Below are 25,339 nucleotides of genomic sequence, written 5' to 3' on the forward strand. Positions count from 1 at the left end.
CAAGTCAGTTCTACAGCCCTCCAGATCCACAAGGTTCCTTGGGGCCATTTTGGACACGACGCAATGCACAGCTCGTCCTTCGGAGGAACGTCAACAAAAGTGGATCGTCTCAGCTCGCCAGGTGTTCCACAAGAAATGCCTTTCCGTCCGACAATACAAGTTCCTGCTCGGGTCGATGTCATCCTGCATACCATTAATACCGCATTGCAGGCTGCGGATGCGTCCTCTGCAGGAAGAGCTAGACAAACAATGGTGCCAAGCAGAGGGATCATTCAACGACAAAGTGTTGGTGACATCAGAAATGAGAAAGGCATGCGAATGGTGGCTAGTAAAGGACAATATCGCACAAGGTCTGACATTCAGAATTTCACCATCCCCCCTGATCATGACCACTGATGCCTCTTTGGAAGGCTGGGGAGCAGTGCTCCGAGAGCTTCAAGTCAGCGGGCACTGGAGTCCAGAGCAGCGCCAGTGCCAGATCAATTTTTTGGAGCTAACGGCCATTCGGTTGGCTTTGCAGGCTTTCCTTCCCAGAGTTCAAAATCATACAGTGCTGGTCCGGACGGACAATACGACAGCCATGCACTACATCAACAAGCAAGGAGGAACGAGGTCGCAGACTCTGTCCAAGGAAGCTCAGAAGATCTGGGATTACGCGATTCTTCATAGCATCAGTTTGCAGGCCGAACACCTGGCAGGTTCTCTCAATGTCACGGCGGATGCCCTGAGTCGCCAGGCAGAGGTGAATCACGAATGGGAATTTAATCAGTCCATTCTGGAGAGTGTGTTCTCGGTCTGGGGGACACCAAACATCGACCTCTTTGCCTCTCCGGTGAACGCCAAATGCCGGTTTTACGCAAGCAAAGTTCACCATCAGGGATCTCTGGGGAACGCCCTTTCGATTGCCTGGTACGGCGCATTCTTTTACGCTTTTCCGCCAATTCCCCTCATTCCTCGAGTACTCAGGAAAATGAAGGCGGAACCATGCACGATGATTCTCATTGCACCGGCGTGGCCCCGGCAATTCTGGTACACAGAACTCCTTCTGCTCTCCCAGGATCATCCAATTCGCTTGCGACCAATTCCGTCCCTATTGTCGAGGAATCAGGGACAGGTGTTCCATCCGGACCCGAAATCGCTGCACTTGACAGCATGGCTCCTGAACACAGAGAGTTCCGTCATCTGAATCTCTCCAAGGAATGTGGAAAAGTTTTGTCCCAGGCTCGAGCACCGAGCACTAATAAAACTTACAAGGCAAAATGGACGAGGTGCTGCCTGTGGTGTCAAAGACAAAGTCTCCATCCTTACAAATCTCTGCCTCATCAACTATTGCCATATATACTATCATTGGCTAAGTCTGGCTTGGCGCATTCGTCTGTGAAGGTACATCTTGCAGCCATATCGAGGTTTAGGTGTAGTTCTTCAGGCCCTTCCTTATGGTCCTCCAGGATTGTTAAACAATTCTTGAAAGGCTTGTTTCAGATGTATCCTCCAGTTCGTCCCCCTTCGCCAGTTTGGCAGCTCAATCTTGTCCTGGCTCAACTCATGAAACCTCCGTTTGAGCCGGTGCACAAGGCGGACTTGAAATTCCTGTCTTGGAAACTTGCCCTCCTCTTGGCTCTAACATCAGCGAGAAGAGTTAGTGAGCTTCAAGCCCTCTCCATAGTGCATCCATTCCTTCAATTCAAACAGGATGTGCTTATTCTTCGCACCAATCCGAAATTTATTCCAAAGGTGCCGTCTGCGTTCCACTTGAATGAACCTTTGATTTTAAAGTCTTTCTTTCCGCGCCCTTCTACGCCTGCGGAACGCACATTACATTCTTTGGACGTTCAAAGATGCTTGAAATTCTACTTAGAACGCACACGACCCTTTCGGAAACCATTCCAATTGTCTGTGTCCTACAGCGCACCACGGAAGGGGTTTCCTTTGGCAAAGAGTGGCATTTCCCGCTGGATCTCCAGTGCTATTCAATTCTGCCATCAGGAGGCGGGCAAGCCACTGGACAGGAAAGTCCTTGCACATTCCACAAGGTCTGTGGCATCGTCTGTGGCTCTTTTCTCTGGAGTCGCCATTAAGATCATTTGCAGGGCAGCAACGTGAGCAGTACTCATACCTTCACGAAACACTACTGCCTGGAGTCTGCAGGACGAGACGACGCGGCTGTTGGTCAAACAGTTCTGCGGAATCTTTTTCATTGAGAGGTGAGCTTTCCCTCCAATCCCTCCATCCTGGTGAGCACATTTTGTTTCTTGTTTGGGTATGCTATAAGTATTGCTATATGGTTATGTGATGCCTTGTATCTACAAAATGTGTCTTGGTAATTTACTGCTAGCTACTCTGATACAAAGCATGGGAATCTATGAAAGTTCCAATACTGGGGCAAGAAAACAAGTTACTTACCTGTAACCTTTCTTTCCCAGTATTGGTAACTTTCATAGATTCCCATGCGCCCACCCTCCTCCCCTGGGAAAGCTCAGTCTTTTGAAAGAGATAGTGGCGGTTTGCACAACGGCTACGAAAATCTGAGGCTCTGAGCTCTCTCAGGAAGGTTCTATGGGGTGAGGCTGCTCTGATTGGTTCTGACAAAAGTTTGGTCTCCTTTACACAAAGAGGGTGATAGGATACAAAATGAGATGAGGCCGAGGCCTATTTTTCTCTTTTGTTTCTATGGTTGTGATACTACCGAGGCTCCCATTCCGACGACGGGGAATGATACAAAGCATGGGAATCTATGAAAGTTAGCAATACTGGGGAACCAAAGTTACAGGTAAGTAACTTGTTTTCTTCTATTGCTTGCTGATGCTGTCTCAGGCAAATTGCATTACGTTGATAGCCTTTTTTTCCTATGTGGCCTTTTGGCCTCAATGGTTTCCATACTATTGTGTCAGATTGTCTGACTGATTATTCAGCTTTACTTTTGTTCTATTGGTTATATTTGTCTTTTGTTTATACATAGATGGTTATTTATTATTTTTGTATGGTCTTTTATTTCTTGGAGATATCCTAGCGGTCTTCGTATTATCTCTCTAGGGATATGAATGCTTCTATACCACTAGTTTCTATTGTTGGCTCTGACGGCTTATTGGACTATGCCTCCCATGTAGGGGCCTGTGTTTAACCTTATGGTCACAGGTTCATATCTACACTGCTCAGCCTTCATCATTCTGAGGTCATTAACATGAGTACCATTGAGTAGGGTATCAGTAAACATCTGTTATTCAATGCCAAGATACCCTTGTGGTGAGCGCGCCCTTTACGAATACATGTTATGTATGTTGTCTTCATCTATTTTTAGGTCTCGGCCTGGCGAAAAGCAGCGCATGCACTGCTCTTGTCAGAGAGGACCTTTTGGAATCGATACGATTCCAGCATGCACGCGGGGAGACATAAGAGACAAAAGATGTCCACGCGGGTATTGGCCCCTTTACTGGTGGCGTGATATTCTGTGGACTTTTTTTTCGCCGCCAGTAAAGGCAGCCCCTGCGGGCACCTCTTCTGTCCCTCCCCTTGTTTTTATGAGGCAACCTTCGACTCGCGCAAGTGTGTCATGGAATGCGCGCGCATGCGTTCACCCCTTAGTTACCGGCTGACCCGTTTGGAAACTACTCTTTCATCTGTGTGGCAATACTTGCGGCACGTTTTTATTATACATTGTAAGAAATGCAGACCTACTTGTTCTTTATCTCTTTGCCCTCTCCTGCTCTCTCACAGCTGTTCTTTACTCCCTCTCCCCGCCCTGTAGCCCGGCCCCAACCGCCCCGCACGCAGCGTTTTTAGTCCTTTCCTTTCACTTTCCGACTTGGCTGTTCTTCTTTCCCTCCCATCCCCACTCTCAGCCTTGCACCCCTCTCCCTCCCTCGCAATCCGTCGGCACCGAGGCCCTTTCCCCTCGTGCTCCTCCTTCCTGTTTCTCCCTGCTGCTCTCCTTTGGCTCGCGCCCCTGCCTTATTTATCAGCCTTCCACTCTTCCTCTGCCACACTTCCCTTCTCTTCTGTGCTTCTAGGTCATTGTTTGACCTGTTACTAAGCATCTTCCTAGTATAGACAAAGTCCTCCTTCTGATTGTGTTGCATGCTGTAGCTGTGTAACAGTTTAGTGCCTCTTTGGAAACGTCATCACTCTTCTCTTGTGACGTTAAACTTCAAATGCACTTCTTTCACCGTCTGAACGGTCTTGGCAGTCTGAGTCAACACACCGGATCCAAGTGCAAATAGTAGGATCATGGATAGGAACGTTTCGACTTCTTATCGAAACTAAGATAGCTGCAGGTGGTACTTGGTGTAAAGGGGGAGGGAAAGGGGGGTGCCAGTCTTGCTCAAAAAGGACAGTTTGCATGGATAAGTTCTAGCTCGTGCTTTCTTTAGCTTTTTCACACTTTGGTGACCGGGGCGCATCTTTTTCATATTCCCCAAATGGCTACGGGAACTGGGAATGTATGCACTTTTATAAACCAAGGTAGGTGTAATTCGTGGATCGGTTATTTGTTAGGGCCACCGCTGGTTTAGTCGGAGATGTCTTGTGCGAGGCTGCACGCGGGCCAAACCTTGAAGATAGCACTTTGGCCTTACCACAGAAACCAGCAGTGCCCTCAAGACCCACCAGCAGATGTCATGCCTATTCTATTTTATAAGTAGCATAATCTCGACCTGTGATTTGTACCACATAAAAAAAAACACCGATCTAGCTCAAGGGCTTTGCCTAAGAAGCTCTGCTATTCCCTGACTGAGTGGTACTCCTTTCATCAGCTGCATGATGATAAAAGCATGTCTAGGGCATGGATTTCTATCTGTGATCTTGGGGCTCTGTGCAGACCTTTGCAGCTCCGTTCTTTAGCCGGTGACCCGCCTTAATGACTGGTGGTGGTGGGTGGATCCTGGAGACGTCAGGCTTGGCCTGCTCTCCATCAGAAGATTGTTAGGATTAACCCACTCTGCCCTGCCCCGCCCGAGTTAGGAGCCTCAGCTGGAATGGCCCCCTCTAAATCCCGCGCCTCTGCTCTTAGTCCACATTTCATTTTCCCTCCGCGGATTCTGCCCTTGTTTGGAGAGAGAGAGAGAGGGAACAGGAGGCTCCCTGTCTCCTCGCCTGATGTAAATGCTGTTTACTCATTTCACAGGCAGAGCTTGCAGTCTGGAAATAATATTTCTGTTGGCTGCCTCTCGGCAGTTCTGCCCACTCTGCTCCACTTGCACTTATTCTCAGCCACTTAGGCACAATGCCTTCTAGGAGAACCGGGTCCCAGTCAAGAGCATTTGGGCTAAAATACAGGCTAGGAAAATACCTTCCCATCCCATCAACTTTTTCCCATCATCAGCAGCAAGTTAATCAAAAGGAAGTGTTTTCTACTTTATTCAGCTATATGGTTGTGCTGATATTGCTGAGCATAGAGCGCGATTCGTGCGTTGTCCTTCAAAAAAAGTTTATTTTATCTAGAACGGCTTTGTCGTGGGTCTGCATTTTGGGAAAATCAACCTTTTGATACATCCTGGTATTCTTTCCTGCCTAAAACCGGCTGATTGCCTTTTTGTTCAAGAGACAACAAAACTAAACTTCTGTGTTTGTCAGCTGTGTCTCTTCTTCTTTCTATCATTCTTTTCAGTCAATTTGCCATTTCAGGGAAAGCGACTGGCTAGAGCCCTGAAAACAGGAATATTTGTATCTCACTAATTATCAAGTCATAAAGAATTTAGCCTGTTGCCACCTTTAGGGTATTTGGGGACGGCTGGGGTGAGAGGAGAGACAAACAGCTGCTCTGTTTCTTTCTCATTTTCTGATACCATACCCCCCCTGTCCGCCCACCCCCCACTCCCTCCACCGCCTGTTGGTTGGCCAGTGTAGAATGAAAGCATTGGCTTGGAATTTTCTTTTAACACTTATTTGTATTATATTTCAGGGTTTTATTACCAGAGTGTTCAAAACAGTGCCGTTATTCATAAGTATATTAATACTTTATTTTAAACAAGCATTGAAAATGCAATAGGTCTCGCCTTTTATTAAGTAAAGCCATTTGCTTTGCTATACAATACCATTAGCAAAGCAAATGGCTTTAACTTAATCAAAGGCGAGACCTATTGCATTTACAATGCTTGTTTATAGAGCTTTTGTTATCTTTTCCCACAGGTGATGGACCTCCCTCACTGTCACAGTGCAGGTCTGGCTCTGGGAGATCTCTGTATGGCACAAAGGTTTTTCCTCTGTGTCATCCCCTGCTGTCCGTGTCTCACAAGTATCCAACACACTGCTCATGTCTGGATATCTGCGACAATAGCTTTGTATTATAGAGTTATTTGACAAATTGTCCTACTATCATGGGTAACCTTCTTCCAATGCCTTTTAGGTCTTTATGACCTTTCTTACTGCAGTTCCTTCTGCAGTGCTTATGCGGTTGAGCATGCATAGGTTCGGATCCCCTGAGGGTGCAAGTGGTTTTCTATTCATTCTGTTGGTTGACTTCTACCACAGTTGTCATGCTAACATTGAAAAGTGTATTCCCATGCTTTTTCACTATCTTGTGACTTTACCTATCTGTGGTTCTTCCACATGTTTTTTAAATTAGAATGCATGTTATTGCTTACCTACATTGTTATGAAGGTCTAGTCTTATTCTTTGGTTCTAAACCGGGTTTGGTCCAATTAGACGCTTTTAGTGGTCTTAGTTTGCAGTCCCTTCTCCGGGGCTGGTATGCTTTAATATTTGATTCTAAGGTCAGGAATCTGTGCCTAGATGTCTCGATCAGATGAATAATTTACTTACCTTCAGTAATGCTTTATCTGGTCGGATCTAACCGCGGATTCCTCACAGCCACTCCCATCCTCCTCTTTGAACTCTTTAATTTAGTTATGAGACTTCACATACTGAACTACGAACTCAGTGTTTATTTGATACAGAGTCCTCTTTCTTATCAATGTTTTAGGTATAACAGCCGCATACTGAATTATAATTCCGTGTTTTTTTGACCCAAAGGTGTCTTTGATTTTAGCACACTGTTTCAATGGGTAGTTTCTGTATGTGACTCCACGTTTTGAGCATGGAAAATAGTCACTAAAGAAGCTGACGTCGGCGAGGGGGTTATATGGTCTCCATCAACGTCACATCACATGATAGACTTGTTCGGCACCCTCTTCCAACGCACGGTCGTGCTTTGGGCAAAAGTTTCCGGATCCAGTCTCGTGTCTGGGAAAGGATTCTAAAGTAAAGAATCTGCAGCTAGATCCTGTTTCTACCAGATAATGCATTACCAAAGGTAAGTACCTTGTTCATTTGGTATCAAACATCTCATATTGGCAAACCCACACTGATGCCAGTGTCTGATTTACCAATTTGTGCACACAGAGGGCACCTTATATAAAGATACTTGCTATTTTTTATAAATTGGTGTGCATCTCCTTCTTGAGTCGTGAAGTAATTTATCAATCCTTGTGTGTATTTTGCAAGTGTCTCTGTGTTAAGCCTAAGGCTGCTCGACTAGCACCCTCTGTAAGTCCCTAGTAAATGGTACCCTGGTACCTAAGACCTGGGGTACTGTAGATTTAATATGATTTAATTTCTTATAAAGCGCAAACAAATGCCCTGAGTCCTCTTGGCGCTGAGGCATAAGGTAGGTAGGTGGGAAGTCCATCGCCATTAGTTCTTAAAGAGCCAAGACTGTAAGGACTTACAAACTTTAAAAGAGTGAGAGCATTTTTTATATAAAGAGGTAGCAGGTTCCAGTTCCATGTAGTGCAGATCACAAAGCTCCTGCCTCCCCACGAGGAGAATTTGAAAGATGGTACCACAAGATTGCTAGCTGAACTGGAACCGAAGTGTCCTCTGTGGGACAAACCTTCTGAGTTGATTTGAACCCTGCACCTGGCCGCCCTAGTGCCACTGGTGAAGTACTGCTAGTGCTGCCTTGGACCTTGTCCACCACTCACATTATCTCAGGGAGAGTGGTCCTGTAAGTCGATGTACTTACTTTTCCTGTTTGCAGAACTTGTTCTTCCTTCCGTAGGATAACATTGCAGAACTCGAAAATTGCACTAAGGGTTCACTTTTTAAAGTGAAAAGAATTTATCTTCGAAAACGCACATACCTGAACGATTTCTCTGATGCCTAAACATATATAAAGATAGTTGCTAGTTTTATAAATTGGTGTGGATCTCTTTGAGTCATGAAGTCATTTATTAATCCTTGTGTGTATTTTGCAAATGTCTTGCTCTCCTCTGTGTTAAACCTAAGGCTGCTCGACCACGCTACCCCCTAATAGACCACTTTGGGATTGCATAGCAAGCCCATGGCCACTCAAAAGGGAATCCCTGGCCTCTTTACACAATATATTCGATTCTTGATATATCACATAAAGAGCCAGCTTCCTATAGAAGGGACCTGTTTTACAGTTTATGCAGAGCATGTGTATCTACAGCAGCACAAGGTACCAATCGAAAATGTTACTTACACTGTAAGCATCTGTTAGCGTGCAGTGCTATAAATTCACACGCGCCCACCCTTCTGCTCAGACATTGTGGTTCTGATCTCACATCTGTTCTTGCTCTTAATTACATTATTTTTTTCAGCAACACACTTGTGCATCATATTGTGTTCACTCACCACTCCATATTTCCTTTGCCCACTGTGTGAAAAACAACGACCATGGAGTCGTCGTTTCTGCGCATTACTAACTAAGGAAGGAGTCAATGTATACTTTGTGAATGAAAAGACTTCTTTTAAGAAAACCAGCCAGCAAACGTCCTGGTCGAACACTGCAGGAGTATGTAGATCATCTGACTCTACAGCACTACACGCTACGAACAGATGTGTACAGTGCAAGTAACATTTTCTTTGTCATTGTTGAGAATAAGGTGAAATTTGCTTGTGAATAGCAAGAAAAAAAGAAAAAAGCAGAATAAAGACACTAGTGACAATGTGAACCTTTTGATGTAGGTGGATGAAGGAAATTTTGAAAACTTAACTGTAAAGTCCTTCTGGGTGGATATCCCTCAATGTTCAATTTCATACCTTACAGGGAAAGAATACATTTGGAAGTTGTTCGGATTTAAGAATGCAGTATTAAAACAAGGGTGTTTGCAGGTTGTTTGATTACTTTTTTGGACATGAAGATGAAGCATATGCCATTCAGAGGTCTGAAAACTTAGTGTAAAGAAAATGTCACATTTTCTAAAGGAGGCATTCGAGACAGCGTTAAAGCCTAAAAGTTGGTAGATTCTATCATTTAAGGACGGGCCCCAATGGTGAGGATAAAGTTAAATCACTCCGCAGAGGTGAGGACTGCAGAGCATTGTTCAAAGTTCGTTGAAGATTAAAACAGGTGTCTTAAAGAGTTTGGTGTTGTAGGTGTTTCTTGGACCTTTTTAGTCTTTGTTTTTTTGGGATAGTGAACTTCAGGATTTCCTTGGAAGTCGCCGCCTCAGAAGTTTGCTTTCTCTTTTGTGCTGGGTTCCAAAGAAAGTAGAGCCTGTCCTGAGATTTTGCCACAATGTGGGCCACATCTAGGTAGATGTGTGTCCTGTGATTCTTGTGCTTGCACACAGAAAACTTTGTTTTCATAGGTGAAGACCCCCTTGGGATTGAAATTGATTGGCATTATTGCCCTGACAAGATTGTGCAGTGCAATATTGAATATTTCCTTTACTGTGTAGCATGCTCTTTGTCCAAGGTCGAGCTCTTCAGTGCCACATCGGGCAGTCCTCTTTTGTAGTCTGTTGTTTATCATAACTGTAGGAAAGTGCCTCTTTTTGACATGGTGAACCCCACTTTTTGCCTGGTATGTAATGTAGGTTTGACAGAAGTGCACTAGGTTCCTTCAATCCAGGTCCCCATTGCCAGATATCTTTCCCTAAAACTGTACAATTGTTACCCCAATTGTCAATAGCTTTAGCACCCCTCTGTAGGTCCCTACCCCCCAGGGCCAGTGCTTCTCAATGGCATGGTACTGTTCGAGCGGAATTGCCAGGGCTGGTTTCGTTGCTCAGTCTGGCTGTGCCTGGTACCTAGGGTAGGAAGGCTAAAGAGGATCCCTGAGGGCTGCATTTTGCCACCCTAAGGGACCCCTCAGCACACTCATAAATCGGCCATTGCAGGCTGTGTGACATGGTGCAGAAAAAAGTAAAGACACGACATGGCACACCTACAAACACTGCATGTAATATAAGTAAGTAACGCCTACAGCAGGCCTTACAGCGCCCTAAGGCAGGGTTCATTATATTTATTTATAAAGTTTTATATACCGCGAACATGATCCTGAAGGATATCAGAGCGCTTTACAATTTGAAAGAGAGGAAGGTAAAAGTTACAGTACAATCATGAAAGGGATAACAACCCAAACCTATCAAATATGCACATCAAACAAGGAAGTTACAATCGAAGGGACAACAAGGGTAAGATAATGATTGGAACAAAGAGAACTGTGAGGGGAGCAAGTGAATAGTAGAGCAGAATATTATCAGACGCAGGCCTTAGGGTGAAGGTCCAAAGCATTAGAGCAGACGATCTAAAAACTTTTAAGGTAGGAACTTGTTCATGAGGAATCTTTTTGCTTCCAATTTGAAGGTAGTTTTGGAGGAGATTCTACATATTTCCGGTGGGAGAGAGTTCCAGATCTTCGGCGCTGAGCCGGAGAAGGCTCGGTGACACGTTCTCTTTTTTGCAAAAGATCTGTGGTTTTAGGATTAGAGTTTGTACTCTGTGAAGGTCTACCCCCTCCGGATAATTCCAGCTTTTGCGCTAGATAACTGGGGGTTTTGAAATGGAGGGCTTTGTGAGACAGACAGGCAATCTTTAGCTGAATTCTTGCTTCATAGGGCAGCCAAATTAGGGATTTTAAGCCTGGGGAGATGTGCTCTTTTCTTTTTGTACCTGTAACCAATCTAGCCGCCGCATTCAGTGAGGCCCTTAGTGGGGGCAAGGTATATTTTGGGGACGCCACAGAGCGTAGCACTGCCATAGTCTAGCCTCGGTAGAACAAGCGCTTGGACCACTTGCTTGAAGTCAGCTTGTGAGAGAAAAGGTTTGAGATTCCGAAGTATCCTCATTTCGTGATTAGCTCCCTTGCACACATTGCAACAAGGGGGGAGCAGTTGAAGGCAGTGAGGTGGTTCATCCAAAGGTCAAACTTGGGGATGTGATTTGGGGGAGAAAAGAGCAGAAATTCTGTTTTGGAGGTGTTGAGCAGGAGGTGGTTCTCAGTTCACCAGTTTTGCCTAATTATTAGGGTAGAGTTGAGTGAAATGAGGTTATTCGGAGAGGAGATTTTCAGATAGAGTTGTGTATCATCTGCATACATATGAAAGAGAATATCAGCGGAATTTAGTCCATTAGCTAAAGATTCCAAGAACAGATTGAAGAGTATGAGGGATAGCGCCGGACCCTTGGGGGACCCCCATGGATACTGGTGAAGGTTGGGAGAAAGAGTAGTTCGCCTTAACTCTTTACATGTGAGGACGTATCTGCATGAACAGATATGCCCCTGTGATGTCCATGTCGATTTTTGGACATTGTCCGTGAACAAAGAAGCCATCTTGAGTATCTGTTCTGGACACTGGTAATTACGAGTTCCTAAGCTACAGGATGGCTACACTGAAACTAAAGGTTTGAGGCATGTGGGTTTGGTATCAAACATTTTGTATTATTAAGCCCACACTGATTCCAGTGATGAATTTATTAATACATGCACCCAAAGGACACCTTAAGATGCCCCTTGAACACCTGCCGATCTCTAGTATACTGGCTGACTGGTGTAGACCAGCCTTGCACCACAGACAGGTTTCTGACCCCAGCCGCGGCCCGTGGAAGGCGGGGAGGGGGAGGGGCAGGGTGGAGGGAGCTTAAAACTGGCATATGGATAATTGCAGGTAAGTACACAATTTAATTAATAAAACGAATTTCGTAGCGCGCACTGCATCGCAAAATGCGATGCTGTGCGCGCTACGAATTTCGTTTTATTAATTAAAGTGTGTACTTACCTGCAATTATCCATATGCCAGTTTTTAGCTCCCTCCACCCTGCCACTCCCCCTCCCCGCCTCCCTGCCCCACCGTAACTCCCTCCACGGGCCGCGGCTGTCTGACCCCCCTGCAGGGGAGAGCTCATGCTCTCTGAGGGCAGAAACAATGCTTGCTCCGACTGGAGGTGTTGTCACCTCCTCCAATCAAGATGGCTTAGTATTCAGATTATCATGGAAGGAGGCGTTGAAGGCCTCTACCGCCTTTGCTATGCAACCCAAACTTCTCTCAGACAGGGAAATGTCACCCCCTGCCAGGGGCCTATTTGGCACTAGGATAGGCGGAAAGAAGAGCTAGTCTGGATGCTTGTTCCCCATCAGGCTAGTACCACCCCTAAGGTGCGCTGCCTGAAGTGCACACGACTAGGAAAATACCACTATCTTGATTTTTGGTGGAATTAGGCTCACTGGGTCAGGGTTATGCCCTCTTCCCACAGGAAGTGGTCATATAGGGGTGGGTGTAGTCGCCCGAAAGGTGAGTAGCCCATTGGCTTCTACCTATCACTTTCCTTAACACTCCTAAATTGAGTATGTTGGAGGCACCCCTGATGCCAGGAACTTAGATTTGACTGATCCAGAAGAAGAGGACAAAGAAGAGCCTTGAGAAAACGAGAACTGAAGACTTGCTGTTGACTTTAGACAGCCTTCCAGCACCAGTCTCAACAGTCGTCACCAAGTGACTCGTCCTGCGGCTGAGCAACTGCCGGTAGACTGCCAGCTCTTCACAAATTGCCAGCAATCTCCCTTGGAATAGAGGAGCTACTCCCCTGCTGTCCGCAGGCACCAACGACTCAGAGTGTGGTTCACTGTGTTGCAGCTCCTATTGCCAGCTTGACGCCCCAGGAAAAGGTATACATGCTCCCGAAGGTCAGATCTGTCCCCAACCGATTGAGAGGATACCAGGACCGACTGGAGCCTCACAGAGCCAATACCTGGGCTACCGGACACCTTGCAGCAACTACTTCCCTTTGAGGTACTGTCATGTGACTTGATACAAATTTTTGCAACATTCTTATGGTGTTTTTGTGTGTTTCCTAGTATCCCTGGCCCTGTAAATCTATCTCCTCCTATTACTTCTGTTCTTCAGTATGGTTCCACCTCTTTAACACTGCGCTGGCAAATCGGTCCAAACCCAAATGTTTGAATAAAATAATCTAAGATGAAGTCTTTGTGCATTGTGGGGTTCAGGAGTCAAAATGGGTACTTTGTGATTTGCATAAAATTGAAACTAGACTTTGAAGAAAAACAATTTGTTATATTGCAAGTTCAACTTTACGTGACAGGAGAGAGCACGTCACTCAACAGCTTTATAATTTGTAAACCCGGTGGTACAGATAAGTAATGTTTTTCATATGGAAATATAGAGTCAGTGATGAGGCAGATGAAGAACCATGTGTATTTGAATTTGCAGTTCCATTTTTGCAGACTCCTGCTCGGGCACCTTCACACATTTTCATCTTCAACTGTATCTTTCCTCTGATTGGTGGCTTTGTTGTGTAGTTCCCTCAGTACCAAATGGGTCTCCAATACCAATGAATGAAAGGGGTTTTCTCTTCAGTTGATACACACAGACTTCCTGAAGCACTTGGATACTTAACATTCCACTATTGCACCATTTGTGATTTCCTTTCAGTGGCAGTGCTCAAACACTGACTTAATTGGATGGGAAGATATCTTCTACTTTTGTGCCCTTTTTGGGGTTTAGAACTTTGATGGAAAGAGGCAAAGTAAAACCAATGTATGAAACTAATTATTTTCACAGCCTTTTACTCTAGGGATGTTGCTGTTTCTAGATAAACTATCCCAGAGTAATGGCTCCTGTTGTACTGATTAGCCACTTGTTTCCACCCCACTGAACACAGAGTCTGTACCCCAGGCTTGCGCTGTAGTGCATGTTCGTCCTAACACGGAGCACATCTGTGGTGCCCATGCACTCTTGACCATACAATATCTCAGTGTTTCTGAAACCCAACACCAAGTTGCTTCATGACATGATCTTTGAACCTTATGCAAACTCCTGCCTCAGTACTGATTGTCAGTAACACAAATAAAAGTAGTTGCTTGACAGTTTTACAACATAGCAGTCGCTGTATTAGCAGGGACCGATTTGAGACAACAAGCTTATAGCTTCAAGACAGTCTCTCTTGAGATTACAGATTTTAATTTCCTTCAAAATGCTTAAATCGCTATAGGTTCTTAATAGAACAGCCTAATTTCCATCTGCCTTGATGAGGTCCTTAAATATGAGACACTCCTATGACACTGTATCCTCCCTCAAGGTCCTCAGCAGGTTCTATTTCAACTACTTGGTTCCATGCATCCAAGATGCTTTTTCCTCCAGTCAAGTCTATTTTTAAGCTGTATTGAACAGAGCGAGGCTTTTCGACCTCCTTTTGGTAACCTTCTCTTTGTTGTTCAGTTATCTAGTTATCCAATTCTTATTTGAGCCTTTTCATGGATCAAGGTTTCTAACACCAAAGTAGAGCTGCAGCTTTAAGCACTGCTCAGTGAGGCTAACCATGTGAATACTTTGCACAGCTTCTTGAAGCCTGATGCAATGAAGGTTTATTTTAGAGATTTAATGACTAGAGTTCATGTTCAACCTATGACAATGCCTCCACTGTGACTTCATAAAACGATACCATTGTTTACCTGAATCAGGCTCATGTTAACCCTGCTACATGCAGTAAGTTGTATGAGTGGAGGCTTGAAAAGAAAAGACGTTCCACTCATTCTGTATGATCTAATGTTGGGAAAACCTGTACCTCAGTTTAAAAAGGGGTCTTATTTCTGTTAATCAGAGAGGCAATAGGTCAGCATAGCTTCCAATGCCAGAAGAGATCCTTAAGAAGTCTTTGTAAATATTTGCACTGCACACCAGCCATGAATAAAGGTATTCTTTAAAATGGCAGTGGCTTTCTTAAACCCGGTTTCAGTTTTGTATGATGTGAGCAGACTTCCATAGAAGTGAAAGCTATGCTGCCCTTATGTCATGTCTTCTGTAGGCAGCAGTCAGTTTCCAAAATACACATCCCAACCGGTTCTGTTGAAATGCTTCCTTGCATCTTTGTTGGGTAATCGTGACTGACACATTGTAACCTGTGCATGTTGAACAAATGTATGAATATGCAATCTAAGCACCAAGAATAAAAAAATGTATGAAGTAACTTAGTCTGTTTGACACCAGCCATGTTTGTTTCTCTTTATGCGGTGTTCTGTCGCAACCAATGTCGACATAGCCGTTAAATGCGTGCCACCACAAGGATTCGTCTGTTGGTCACTTATTCTACGTCTCTCACTGACACTGGAGAAAGTGCTTGACCTTCACTTAGGAGGTATCCTGCCGGGACACCTCTACCGAGGTAGCTGTGTGCTTTACAAATGCCAGGAATTTAATTTAATGGAAAGGAAGATTTGGACTACTGACTTGATACGCCTGCTTATTGTAAGGTTAACTCTGTGCCATCAAGATCACAGTAAGTTACTTTAAGGCTCAATAAATAAATTCTAGATTCACTACAGTGCATGGTTTCAGGTACTATCAAGGGTTTTGGAGCTTCTCTACCTAGGAAACTGGACAGGATATATCCCCCATGAGGTCAGTAACTCAGACAGATGTGAGCTACAAAGAGATTGTTTGCCTTGGCTTGAAGAGCCAATATTGACTCACCAGTTTCACAGATCATCTCTCTCCTCTAGGCAGGGCAGTCTGCTTGCTCCCCTCTTTAAGACGGGTTACAAAGGTTCTTTTGAGTAAGACATGAGTACTGACTCCCTCCTCTGTATCTTCACCCCTCCCAGCTTCTTGTCAAATGTTCATCTGGTGCCCCTGGACACTCTGGCATAGATCTAGGAATTTCTAGAGTTTGTGACAATTGAACTAAACATTCACTGGCATAAATCAATCATTGGTTTTACTTTAGCTTTTTGTTCACAGGCAGGAGAGCAGCATATGTTTTTATGGGATGAACTCTACCAATATTAATAGTTCACTCCATTTGTGATGGAAAGCGTTATCAATGTGTCTCCCTTTCATGGCAACAGTATATTTTTCTAGCCATGCAATGCACATATACACCTGTTTGAATGACTTGCTGGCTGCAATATCTCCTAACAGTGCAGGATTCTCTTCCTACCTTGTGAACACGCTGTGTGATCGAACCCAGAATTTCCTTTACACCATTTTCATCAGTGCCTTGCTGGATTTGTAGGAAAAGGTAAACACATTTGCGATCTCACTAGTGTCAAAGTATGGTAGTTCATAGAGTGTTGCAGCTTGTCTTCAGTTAATTTCTCATGATCAGCTCAGAATGCTCTGTTCGTAACTTTATCACTGAAATCTGATATACATTTTCATGGAATTGAAGAGAAAATTGGAATAGTGGACCCTGTATAAGCAGACTGTTGTGCTCACCTTCTGCCTATCTTGAACAGGACATCTCTGAGCCACTCATTTGGTTTCAGTCCAGCTGTTAATTTTACAGGTTCAGCCAGGTAAAATACGCCTATCCTGTAGAAGCGCTGTGGCCTCTTGGTATGAGCAAAGCCAGATGAAGTCTTGTGCATTGATATTTATAATTATTTTTGTTACACTGAAATACACTTTGATTATGATCGATACTTCGAACGACAGATTCCTCACCTTTATATTATTCCCAGGTGCTAGACTGGATCCGGAAATTTAAACAGATTTGCCCCCAAGCACCGGTAGCCACATGTAAGTGCCACCCCTGCACATTTACATTTAGATCTGGACATGACCTACTGTTTTGACAGAGTAGATGGCACCAGCATGTTGCTTGCATGAGGTCCACAGACTTGGTGACATGTAGGCCTCTTTGATGTATGTGCAATTCGAAGGATCTTGTCCTTTTGGGAAGAAGGCCAGTCCATTGTTGGAACTCCTCAAGGAAAGGTGAGCCACAGTGCGTTTCTTAAGCCTTCTGACACCTGCAAGACCACATTGTCAGCAATTTCACCCCCTTCAAGTCTGCAGCAGAGGACTGGCATACTGGCAACGCCGAGGTTCACCGCCCGCTCATCAACCACCACAGTCCTTTCAGGGTCCGGAATCGAGCAGTCAGTGGCCAGGCTACCACAAGCTGCATCCTTGCCAGTCCCCAGCCCCTCCAGCATTTGCCTCCAGGTTACTTTATTATGCCCTTACTGGCACATAATCAACCCAGGGGGGGGCTGGATCAGATATTTCCTTCAATCGTGGCAAACTATAAAATCCAGTAGATGTGTCCTTCAGATCATCCAATCAAGATATGCCCTGCCTCCCTTTTCGACCTGCTGCATTTTGCTCCCCCATCAGAACACCGTTTAGAGGGGTACCTGTCCATCTTGCTCAAAGAAGTGCAGGCTCTTTTGGTCAAAGGAGCCAGAGAGAGGGCTGCAAAACCAGAAAAAGAGACTGTCCTTTACTCCCACTATTTCCTCATGCTTAAGGATGGAAGCCTTCGTCCTATTTTAGATCTCCATCCTCTGAACTCCTTCTTTGCGGAAGGAAAAATTCAAAATGTTCAAGCTGCAGTGGGAGCCCTCGATGAAGGGTATTCGGTGGTCCTCTGAGTTTGAAGATCGCATCTCGCTTTATGCAAGTGATATCTTACTGTATTTGACTTCGCCACGGAAGTCATTGATAATATTGTGTGATGTCTTGAACTCATTTGATAGGAACTCAGGCCTCATCATTAACTGGACAAAATCCTATTTATACGTGCTTTCAGATGACGTCCCTCTTCTTCCAAAGAACTGTCCCATCCAGATTGCACAAACGGGGTTTAAATACCTCGGTATCTATATTTCATTATACCCCGCAATTCGGTATGAACAGAATCTCCTCCCACCCTTGTCCAGATTGAAGCAAGATGTCGCGGGTTGGCGTAAGCTTCCGCTTTCGCCGCTTGGTCGTGCAGCCCTCTTTAAAATGATGTCGCTACCTCGTTTTCTCTATGCTCTCCAAAACACTCTTGATTTAGTTCAAGCTAGCTATTTTCGTGCAGTTGAGGGTCTTCAAAGGAAATTGATATGGGACTGTAGACCTCGTATTGCGCTCGCTAAACTGACGTTCCCGTGGTACGACGGGGGTATCGCTCTCCCTGATATTAAACGTTACTATTGGGCGTCTCAATTGGGAGCCATTAATCATGGTATGTATGGTCCCGAATTGAACCCCGCCTTCTTCATGGATAGATGGTTATTACCTGGGGGCAACTACTATAGGGCACTGTACTCTAAATCGGTGGTCAAGGCTTTGTCGGGACCCACCAAGACGGCAGTACGTCTGTGGCAGGACGCAACTAGTTCGATGGGATGGAAAGACCGCTTGACTCGAGCGACCCCGCTTTTTGGTTCTGATAAACTTGGCAAACTGTGGAAGACCAAGGGGTTCGATAAATGGGACCTCATTTGTATTAGTAAGGTGGGAGACCTCTGGGTCAAGGGTCAGGTAAAATCGTTTGAGTTGTTACAGAAGGAGTTTGAATTAGGTGATTCAGAGTACTTCCGATATGTCCAGGTTCGCCATGCTTTGAGGTCGGTTTTCCCAGTGGGGGAGGTAATTCCGGAGTCGTCCCCGCTCGAGGATAGATTGTTGGATGGCTATGTGCCTGATAGTACTATCTCCCTAGTCTACAAAAAATTAATAAATGATAGGTCAGACCTCCTATTGCATCTCCGTGACTTGTGGACCCGTGACGGCCTTGAGCTGGATGACGAGGACTGGCAATCTGCGATGATCTCTCCCAAGGAGGTCGCGATCCCAGCTCGACTCCGGCTGGTTCAACTTAAGATTCTTCATAGGATATACGTCACGGGCCCCCGTTTGGTTCGCATGGGATTTTCTGAGGCGGGTCTGTGTAAACGAGGATGTGGGCAGATAGGGACATTTCTCCATACTATTTGGGAATGTCGTGAGGTTGCTGCCTTCTGGAGCGGGGTGCATGATGTAATGAAGGAAGTGACGGGGGTTGCCCTCTTGCCGGAAGCTAGACGATGTTTGCTGAATGTTTGGGAACCTACGGATTATAATGCAGCTCAGACACAGTGGGCGACCCTAGGGGCCATGATTGCCAAGCGAGACATTGCTCAATTGTGGGGATCCCAAAGGCCACCTACAGTTGAAGTATGGAAGGAAAACATGGACTGGTGCATGTTCAGGGGAAAAACAGTGTACTTGGCCCGGGGCCGACCCCGGAAGTGGTGTAGAGTGTGGGGACCTTGGAATGGCTACCGTGGAGATATATGTACACCACCTATAGTAGATAACACGGATGTCCCACTTTCCCCCTGACCCCGCATTCTGACGATTTTGTTGTATGTGCATTGATTTTGCCCCTGTCCTCCCCCTCCCCCACATTGACTGCTGATTTTGTTGTATTGTCTTTTCCTCCCCCGTTTGGACTTGGTACTGTATGTAACATATCTTTTTGCCTTGCGGTTTATATATTTTTCAATAAAAAGAAATATTTAAAAAAAAAATGTTCAAGCTGGCACAAGAACTGTCTGTCCAGGATCCAGGCGACTGGATGGTCGATTAGTACCTGCAGCATTCCTATTTTCATGTACTACTACCTCAATGACTGGTTGTTGGAGAGCTTGCTACAGTCAGTCATAGACCACCTCCAGACCACAAACCTCCTGATATCTTTGGGGCTGACTGTTAACATGCCGAGCACACATCTGACTCCTTCACAGAGGCTCCCTTTCATTTGAGCCAACTTGGATACAGTGTCGTTTCTGGCCTTCCCACCAGCACAAAAGTCTAGGACATTCAGGCTATGACTCCAAAGTTTTAGCCTCAGTCCTGGGTCTCAGAGTGGGTATTAGAATTCTGGGCTTCTTGCCATCCTGGGAAGCGTCGCTCATTGACAATTGCCATGTGGAATATAAAAGCTCTGCAGTTTAATATAAAGTCTAGCTAGCCCAGTCCCAGGGGAATCTGTTGGATTCCATCCTGGTTTTGGACAAGATTGTAAAAAACCTGCTGTGGTGACTCAACCACAGTCAGACCGGAGGCAGGCCCCTCTCCCTGTTTCACCTAGAACTGACCGTGGTGATGGAGGTATTACTGCTGGGATGAGGAGAAGGGGTATTCTGGGCAACGCGGAGATCAGTGACCTCTGGTGTTAGGCGAAGACCTGTCTCCAAATCAACCTTTTGGAATTGCAGGCTACTCACCTGGCGCTAAAAATCTTTCCTACCACCCATCAATAGTGTCCGGTTAGGTTTTGGTCCACAGCACCGCAATGTGGCACTGCAACAGGAGTAGGAACCTGGCACTTTATGTGATCTATCAAGAATCTGATCTACCGTGTAGAGACCAGGGGTTCCCTCATGAGTGGACAGGGGATTGCAACGCAAACCCAAAGTGCTCAATTAGGAGGTAGTGTGGACGAGGAGCCTTTGGCTTAATTCAGAGGGGTGCAAGACATTTGCAAATACACACAGTGATCAATAAATGACGCACACGACTCAAGAAGGAGATTCACACCAATTTATGAAAATAGAAAGTATCTTTATATATGTTTAGGCACTCGAGAAAAATCGTTCAGGTAAGTACATTTTTAAATATACATTTTTCTTACTTTCAAAAGTGGACACAGTGCAATTTCTGAGTTCTGCAATGTTATCGGATAGGAGGAAGAACACATTTTGCAAATAGGTATAGTACAGCAACTTAAAAGACCAATCTCCAGGAGTTAAGGTGAGTGGTTGGCAAGGTCCAAGGCAGCACCAACAGAACACTACCATCGGTACAAGGGCAGCCGGATACAGCGTCTGGAGCCCAATCGGTTTCTATAGAGATCGGTTGAGTGGGGCCTGCGTGCAGAGGCTGCAGGGGACATTGGGTAGTCCACAAGGGGTAAAACCACAAATGACTCAGGCTCTGGAGGATCTTGTTGACACTGGTGGCTCACTTCAACTTGGGCAAGAGGCAACGGGTGCAATGGTTGGCACGGAGGCGACCGGTGCAGTGGTGGCATCAGGTGTTGGGTTTTGGCGGTTCCAGAAGCTTAAGATTCTCTTCTTTTGGAGTTCCTACAGGCTGCGCGGACCAGTGCCGCTGTTCTTTGGGAGGTCTTGGTCTTTATAAAATGCAGGCAGTCTCCCCAGGTTTTGGAGGCACACAGCTGCAGGACAAGTTGGCTTTGGCACAGGTCCGACAGAGAACAACAGACAGGGTGACACTCTTCAGTCTTCTGCTGTTGCAGCTCTTCGTGTCCTTCTTCTTCATAGGTCATCAGGATCGGACTCTCTGGTGCCAGAGACTCCCCTAAATACTAAATTTAGGGCAGTTAGGGAAGTGTAGTAGCCAATGGGCTACTGACCCTTGGGGTCACTACCCCTCCTATATGACCACTTCATGTGTAAAGCGGGCATAACCCTGTCCCACAATTACTAAGTATGCCATCGCAAAGATGGCTACTTCTGAAAAATTGTGTCCACCTAAGTATAGCCCACCTTGAGATGGTACTAGCATGGAGGTGACATGCCTACCTGACTAGCTAATTTTCCCACCTGTCCAGTTGGCAAGAGTGTCCGGGCAAAGGGGTGCTTATTCCTCTCCTTTGAGGGGAGCCAGATTCGCATTACAAAGGTGACAGCTCCTTCACAGCGTGCCGGCCCTAGGAGGCTAATCAGTAGGTCATCCAGTGGGAGGGGGTCATCTTCCCGGGCAGGCTTTTGTCCTGGGTTTCCTGTGAGCAAAAGGCTCTCACCCTAGGTCAGAACAGTATCTCGGGTGGCAGGCTGCCAGAAACCAGTGCACAAGAACAACAGAGGTTGTTAGGTTTTTAGGAGCACCTTTAAGGTGCCCTCTGGGTGCATTTATTGGTAAATCCATCACTGGAATCAGTGTGGAATTATCAAAACGAGATGTTTGATACCATACATCCCTATCTTCAGTGAAGCCATCATGTAAACTGCGGAACTCATTTTCACCAGTGTCCAGCACATGTTTTAAAATAGCTTCCCTGGTCACCTGTACTGGCAGTAATAGGACTGACCAGTAAAGGGGCATATCTGCTCATGCAGGTATGCCCTCACCTGTAATATTCGGCTCCCTGCCTTTGGACTGTCAGGCCTGCTATAAGGGTGACTTACAAATATTACATGCAGCGTTAGGGAACATGGCACACAGGGATGAGTAACATGTCGTGTTTTCACTTTTGTCTGCACCAAGACACGCTGCCTGCAACGGCAGCCTGGCATGTGCTTGGTGAGGGGTCCCTTAGGGTGGCACATTTCGTGCTGCTGCCCTTAGGGACCTTCTTTAGTACCTTAGGCCCCAGGTACCTTTTACTACAAACTTACAGAGGGTGCTAAAGATTTTGCCAATTAGGGAAACAATTGAAAATTGTTAGGGAAAGAACACTGGTACTGTGACCTGGTTAGTAGGAACCCAGTACACTTCAGTCAAAGTTGCATCAAATACCAGGCAAAAAATGTGTGGGGGGCTGCAACACAAACCAGGTTCCTACACCGGGTTTATAGGGTCCTGGGTTCTGTGCCAAGAGGCACTTCATCTCTGAATCTGGCTGGAGCGGCAGGGCATTTCCTTGGATGTAAACCACCTGGGGGATCTCTAAGCGCCAGAGGGGTCTACCCCAGCAACGCACCTGTCAGAACACGAATGGTGGTATAACCAAGGAATCTTCCAGCAATGAGGAGAACCCTGAATAGATCTTTTTACCACACCTGAGAATGCTCTATGTTAAAACTTTTAGATGCTAGAGTTCCCAAGAAGGCACTCAGAGATGCATTATGGATAGGGTGGAGCCCTTGTGCATCTGGTGCCTCAAGTTCTGAAGATCAGGAATGACCGGTCCAAGTCATCCTAGTGGATCCTTGGAAAAGGAGAATGTGTTATCTCCAACTTCTGGGCATGAGTGGAGGTTGAGCGGCTGCTGCTGACAGTGTTTGAACTTCCTGCTAAAGTCGTGTATGTCATTCTTGCCATGAGGCATCCCTCCTCAAAGTCAGTTTATGCCGAGTGCTGAAACAAGTGTGTAGCCTATTGTGACACAATCTTTCTGATGCGTTATTGTTTATATTATCTCTGGCCCAGGAAGGACTTGCAGTGTGCACCGTGAATGGTTATTTGTCTGCCTGTTCTACGTTTACTGGGCCAGCGGCTTTTGTTAAAATCATATGTTGTGATGAGGTTTCTAAAAAGTTGGACTCGTATGTTTGCTCCCAAACCCTTTGTGACGTCATATTGGGACCTCAGTTTGGTCCTCACCTTCCTCATGTGTCTTCCCTTCGAACCGATGCACAAGTGTCCACTACAACCCCTGACTCTGAAGACTTAGTTCTGGGTCACGGCAACTTTGACTTGTTGCGTCAGTGAACCCTAAGCTGTCTTGGTGGAGCCGCCTTACACCACCTTTTTCCTAGATAAGGTGGTGTTGAGCACAAAGGCGACCTTTTTGCTAAAAGTCATGTCTGCATTCTACGTTGGGGATCCATCACTCTCCCAAACGTTGTTCTCTCCACCTCACTCTACAAAGGAGGGGAGACTCCCATCATCAGAACCCCAAAAGAGCTTTGAGCTTTTACATTGAATGCATTAAAGACCATTGGTTAGATGATCATTTCTTTAGAGGGTTCACTGAGGCAAAGCAAGGCAAGAAAATTACTCTTTCATGGTGGATAGCCCTATGCATTAAGAAAAGCATTGGCCAAAAAGCTGCCTCCAGAAGGACAGAGAGCCAAGTCCGCCAAGGCTGCTGCCTCTGCGCTGGCATGCAGCGTGCCTGCCTTGACATTTGTCAGGCATTGACATGGGCATCAGGGCACAGGTTCAGAAAAGCACTCCTGACTTGAGAGCTGGGTCAGACGGGAAGGGCATTTTGTCCTGTCGGTCCTGCAGGACGTTATTGGTCTTTGCCATTCCACAGACTCACCACCGTAGAAGATACTGCTTTGGTATCTATTCAATAGGTGAGGAGTATGCGATTAGAAGTATCCATAAGATAAATAAGTTACTTAACCTTCCATAACTCTCTTTCTGGTGGCTACTGTATCTAAGCGCAATCTACTCAATGCCCATCCGTCTCCCCGTTCTGTGGAATGGTCTCTTTTTCCATGTAAGAGGTTTCAAAGCAGACACCTGCATGCTGGTACTTATGATTATTGTTGGGCTTTGTCTCCGAGGGCGCGGATAGAGTCAAGAAAGAAAATTAAGATGTGCATGGTTGGTACTTGCGGAGCTCCATTATCACTTCTGTGGTGGAACAAAGTCAGTGCAGAGCCGCATGGCGCCACCTACCAATGTGGGGGGCAATACTGATTCAGTCTGTCACCTGAGGATATTCTAAAGGTGAGTAATCTGCAATTCGAGTATCCACCAGAAAGAGTGTTATCAGAGGTAAATAACTTCTTATTTGGCTTTCTCAAATTTGAAAATCAGACAAGACCAGAGAGTGGGAAACTAAGCTGAAAGAGTGCAAGAGTGACTAAGGCAAGAAACGTACATTCCTATTTTTAGCTACATCTTCTTTCCCAGGCCATGAGATGGTTTTGTTGGCCTTAATGTAAAAAATGTTTGTATTCTAGATGAAAAAACAAAACAATGCTTTTTTGGTGAACCTTAAAAGGCAAAAGCTGACAAATTATCTTACACAGCAACATCAACAGGACAGCCCTAGTTACAACTTTGTCTGGTTTGGAGCCTGTCTATTGAGTTATCCAGAGAGCCATACAATTTTTATGGGAATATGGCAGAGATATATTGATGGCTCTGCCTGGGCTCTCCTTTTACCGTGCTTTTTGTGAACCTTTGTCCTTACAAACCTTTGTTCACAACATGGTATTATTACATTGTTCATCCTCCTGGGAGCCCCAGAGGGGCAACGTGTGTTAGCAGTAGTTGTGTTCAATTGACTTTCAACAGCTTTTAATGTTATATAACGCCAGTATTATGTTCTTCTTGATTAGTGCCATTACCAAAGTGGTTTTGAGGTTACATTGCACGCACAATGGATCTTAGTGTTTGGATACTCTTTTTTAAAGAAAAGGTGGAAGGTTAATAAAGGGACGAGTTGGTGTTTTTTTTAAAAAAAATTGGGTCTTTCACAAATTAACATATTGTAATTGCTGATCTCTGGCTTCAACCTTTGGCCCTCATCTGGCAGTGAGGAATAACTCATAACAACATGTGAATGTATGGATGACACCAACACTTGAGTTACAGTGGTTACAGGTCAGTAACTATTTCTTAATCTTATTGTTACTTTGGTGAGAGACTGTAGAAAACCTTTCATCTAAAAGGTCCTGAGCCTAAAACTTGTCATTTTGTTCAAGGCACACTGACCATTATACCCCCGTTTTACC

The 25,339-nt window shown here is 45.4% G+C and overlaps 1 protein-coding gene across 2 annotated transcripts in view; it reads left to right on the plus strand.

Annotated features, from left to right (window-relative positions):
* ASH1L (ASH1 like histone lysine methyltransferase) overlaps window positions 1-25,339 on the plus strand; it is a 709,056-nt gene that overhangs the window by 675,757 nt on the left and 7,960 nt on the right. The gene's annotated exons all lie outside the window — the stretch shown is intronic.

The sequence above is a fragment of the Lissotriton helveticus genome, chromosome 12 (genome assembly GCF_964261635.1).
Source record: "Lissotriton helveticus chromosome 12, aLisHel1.1, whole genome shotgun sequence".
Classification (NCBI taxonomy): Eukaryota; Metazoa; Chordata; class Amphibia; order Caudata; family Salamandridae; genus Lissotriton; species Lissotriton helveticus.